The 4862-nt window shown below is 53.4% G+C and overlaps 1 pseudogene; it reads right to left on the bottom strand.

The window, feature by feature from the left end:
• Nucleotides 1–2585: 2585 nt before the first annotated feature.
• On the bottom strand, nucleotides 2586–3236 carry LOC122116225 (annotated as a pseudogene).
• Nucleotides 3237–4862: the final 1626 nt, after the last annotated feature.

The raw sequence follows: 4862 nt of genomic DNA on the forward strand, positions 1-4862 counted from the left end.
AGGGGGAATGGATGGGAAGGATAGGGGAGGAGAGATGGGGTGGGCAGATAGGGGGAGGATGGGGGAGGAGGAGCAGGTGCTGTACCCTGGGCCTGGGTCCTAGAGGGAGGGCGGAGGCCCCAGGTAGGGATGCCTCAGCACCAGACTGGACCAGCCATTCCATCCCCGATGGCCCCAGGTCCCTTCCAGGCCCCCCAGGCCCCCCAGGCCCCATGGCCCCTTGTCTTCCTAGAACAGAAGGACTTGGATTCTGACGTTTGACCCTCTGATGGCTATCTAGGCTGTCTAGTTCAGTTAGCAGACATCCCTTCCAGGATTTGGTTTATGTTCATCAGAGATGGGCTAGCCTCTCCTCCCTGTGCCCATGACCCCAGCTGCACCCGTGACCACAGCCGGCTCTCCAAGGGTCACACCAGCTGTCTGAGGTGAACACAGAGACCCATGAGAAGATCACAGAAGGCCTCATCCCCAAGCTGACAATGACAGAGGGGGTCAGCGTGTGAGGGCAGGCGAGGACACGGATGAGACCGCCGGACAGCGACTCACAGTCACAAGGCAGACCCAGGACAGGCGCCGGGAGAGAGGAACCGAGGCTCGGGGGAGAATTACCCATAGTGCAGTGAGCCCAGCACAGTGACAGGGCTTCCCACCCCCAGCCCTGAGAATGATCAGAAGTCTAGTTTCCTCCTTCCCCTCCCCTCCTCCTCCATTCTCCCCTCCCAAGTTCCCATTAATGTAAAAATAGACGACATTGGGAAATGTTTTGGAATTTGGAGTCTTACTCTTGTTAAGGAACAAGACACTGGTATGGTGGTTGAGTCTGTAATCCCAGCACTGAGAAGGTTGAGCTGAAAGGTTGTGAGTTAGGTAGTGAGTTCTAGCTGGGCTCCAAACCCAGGCCCTGTCTCAAAAGAAGCTAGGAGCATGGAGCCACTGTAACCTCGTGGAATGAGGGTGTCTTCAGATCCAAACGCCTCATCCAACACAGGCAAGAGTCACGAAAACATCACACACCTGCTCTTGAAGATAGGCAATCCTTCCATTTTAAGACGTAGAACAACGAAGGCTGGAGAGCTCTTTGCAGTATTGAGAACGTGGCTTGCCGTGCACGCTCCCCAGGCTGCGGGCTCCCAGGTGGGTCCCGGCCAGTCCTGAGTGATGTCGGGGTGGCACTCACCTCTCTCCCCTCTGAGGACCAAGCGGAAGTCCTATCGTCGGCTGACCCACATGCACAGTGCTGCATCTGACTTCTACCTACCGAGAACAGCCACAGGGAGTCTGCGCACTTGAAAGTTACCCACTGGAGGAACGAGAGCGGCGCGGAGGTGGATGTCTGCCGCGTGGGTGGCGGGCCGGCTTCCCTCCACGGAGACGCCAGGCTACCCTTCGCGCTAATAATTCCCACGCAGACTGCAAGGCCACATCGTCAACTGGTGCAGAAACCTCCCCGCTGAGACCACCGCTGGGCCGCGTTGAGCTGGCGGAGGTGTTTGACTCTGGCTCATTTCTAATCTTCCAATCCATTAACATGATATTCTCCCTCATTTAGCTCATCTCCACTCAATTAAGTTTGCATAATTTTTCCATGTGTCTTACAATTTTCCACCTAGGGGTCTTTGTGTGTTTTGTTCAGCTTATTTCTTGCTCTCATAATTGTAAATCATGGACTTACGCTTTGTTTCGTATTTCCCCTAGTGGTATTTTGGAAAGGGCCGATTCTGACGTATTGGCCTGGTGATAGCAATGCTGCGAGCCGTCACGTGAAGCGTGATCGTTTTATTGCAAACTCTTCGCGTATTCTACACGCAAGTTCATGTGTGTGACATGGCGACTTCTTTCAGCTTTATGATATCTGTACGTAACAATATCTCATTGTTACCGGGCAGGCCTTCCAACTGGAGCCCCACCAGGAGTGATCACGGCAAATTCCGTGCTCTGGGTCTGGTCCAGAGGCAGCCTTCGGCCGGAGCCCGTCCAGGCGGTGTGCTCCACGGGGCTCTCTCCTGAATCGGACAACCCGGACACGCGCAGGCTTTCTGTCGATGTTCTGATGCCCAGTTGTTAAAGTTACCAAATGCCTTCTCTGTCCCCACTTAGAGAACTTGCAGCCTTTCAACCCTGTGTTACAATGTGTGTGTGTGTGTGTGTGTGTGTGTGTGTATGTGTGTTTAATGCAATAATAGTTTTCTTTTTAAAGTACAACTAACTGCATTCCTGCTTACACCCAATGGGATTGGAGTGTTTTACAGTTTTATACAGTGCTTACAGGTATTTGGTGGGTTTTTTTTGTCTTTTTTTGGGGGGGGGTCTGGTCGTGGGGCCTGAACTCTGGGCCTGTGCACTGACTCAGTTCTTCAGCTCAAGGCTAGCGCTCTACCACTTGAGCTACGGTGCCACTTCCGGCTTTTTTCTTTTTTCTTATGTGGTGCTGAGGAATCGAACCCAGGGCCTCAGGCATGCAAGGCAAGCGCTCTACCACTGAGCCACCTTCCCAGCCCGTGTTTTTTTTTTTTTTTAATAAACAAATTGTATTTACTTAGAAGCATTCAGAATGTCAACAAAACAGCTGCAACTTTTTTTTGCAGTTACAGAGTGGTATTCAGTTCCTCTTCCTCCTCATCCTCTTCATCTTCCGCCTCTTCTTCATCCTCTTCATCTTCCTCCTCTTCCTCCTCTTCCTCCTCTTCCTCCTCCTTCTTGCTCTTTTCAGTCTTCAGAACTCCTGTTTTTGCTGCACCAGGCTTTCCCTTAGCTCGGTAGGCAGCAATGTCCTTTCCGTGCTTTTCCTTCAGCCTCGCAGCCTTCTCTTCGTGAGGCTGCTTGTCATCGGCAGCAGTGTGGACAAACTTCTCTCCCAGTGTTTTTGCAACATCACCAGTAGGCAGGCCCGGATGTTCCCCTTTGATTTTAGGGCGATACTCAGCACAGAACAAGAAGAAGGCCGAAGGAGGCCTCTTGGGTGCGTTGGGATCCTTGAACTTCTTTTTGTTTTCCCTTTAGGAGGGATGTAGGTTTTCATTTCTCTTTCATAACGGGCCTTGTCTGCCTTGGCCACATCTTCAAATTTCCCTTCCTCTGTAGCAGACATGGTCTTCCACTCTCTGAACCCTTCTTAGAAAACTCTGAGAAGTTGGCGGAAGCATCCGGGTGCTTCTTGTGCTGCTCCCGGCAAGCTTGCACAAAGGACGCATATGATGCCGTTCTGCGCTCGGCCTCTCAGGCTCTCCTCTGCCCATGTGCAGTTCCCCCGCGAGGCAGAGCCTCTCGGTGCCCTCTGCCCATGTGCAGTTTCCCCCGCGAGGCAGAGCCTCTCGGTGCCCTCTGCCCATGTGCAGTTTCCCCCGCGAGGCAGAGCCTCTCGGTGCCCTCTGCCCATGTGCAGGTCCCCCCGCGAGGCAGAGCCTCTCGGTGCCCTCTGCCCATGTGCAGGTCCCCCGCGAGGCAGAGCCTCTCAGGCTCTCCTCTGCCCATGTGCAGTTCCCCCCGCGAGGCAGAGCCTCTCGGTGCCCTCTGCCCATGTGCAGTTCCCCCCGCGAGGCAGAGCCTCTCAGGCTCTCCTCTGCCCATGTGCAGTTCCCCCGCGAGGCAGAGCCTCTCGGTGCCCTCTGCCCATGTGCAGTTCCCCCGCGAGGCAGAGCCTCTCGGTGCCCTCTGCCCATGTGCAGTTTCCCCCGCGAGGCAGAGCCTCTCGGTGCCCTCTGCCCATGTGCAGTTTCCCCCGCGAGGCAGAGCCTCTCGGTGCCCTCTGCCCATGTGCAGTTCCCCCGCGAGGCAGAGCCTCTCAGGCTCTCCTCTGCCCATGTGCAGTTTCCCCCGCGAGGCAGAGCTGCTCGGTGCCCGTCCGGCTCTCACGTGCCCCGCGCTGTCTCTGTGGAGCTCAATGTACTGCATGGCTGAGAGCCAGGGTGTGTTAAACGTTGTTAGGATTGTTCAATCTGTGTTTTGGCACTGATTGATGTGCAGTTATCCTTCCAATAGTGTCCTGAGCAGGTTTGGATTTGAGGATTGTATTGATTTAATGCGATGTGTTAGAAAATAGTCCCTTAATTTTTTTCTTGAAGAACTTGTTAAACAAGATCGGTAGTGTTTTCTTCATTGGTGTTTTTAAAACTACATTAAAATTTGCTCTTCAAAGAGAGTTTTTTCTTTTTTATTTTATGTTATTGTAAAGACGCTGCAGAGGGTTACGGTTACGTGAGTAAGGTGATGAGTCAGCTTGTCGAGCACTGTCGCCGCCTCCTTTGTTTTTCTCCCACTGCTACTTCCCTCCCCCAGAGACGTCTCATTTCACTTCTCTTATAGGTGCACAGTGTGTGATTTGGCAGCCAGTCATGGGATCTGAGAAGATGCGGGGAAGGGTGACCACCCAGAGCATGAGTGTGAACTGCTTGTGAGCATCTGCAGCCAAGAGATGGTGCGGGGTGAAGACGGAATCCGCTCCGTGCAGACCTGGGCCGCAGGCCGCCATTTCGAGCGAGGGCGTGGCCATCGCTGGGACACGCGCTTCCCCCCCAGGAGGCCGTGCAAACCGGTCCCTGTCCGGCTCACCTGTGCGTGGCAGCCCGTGCATGTGGACACTGCTTTGACACACAGGAGCCTGGGCCTTCAAAAGCGGCGTGAACTCCCAACCTCCTCTGACTTGAAAAGTCTTACCGTCCTATCACTAAGAAGAAAACCTCCAACATCTAAGTTCTAACAACAACAAAGACAACAAGTCCGTCTACACTCAGATTTGTGGATCTATTGCTTAGTTAACGAGTAATTGAACCAATACTATAAGTAACCGTGAAATAGGCTCAGGAGATAGATGGAAAAATTAGCTTGGCCTTTATGGAACTCAGTCTCATAGGGGAGGAAAAGAA

Source organism: Dipodomys spectabilis, unplaced genomic scaffold (assembly GCF_019054845.1).
Source record: "Dipodomys spectabilis isolate Male_0828 unplaced genomic scaffold, ASM1905484v1 ptg000128l, whole genome shotgun sequence".
Taxonomy (NCBI): Eukaryota; Metazoa; Chordata; class Mammalia; order Rodentia; family Heteromyidae; genus Dipodomys; species Dipodomys spectabilis.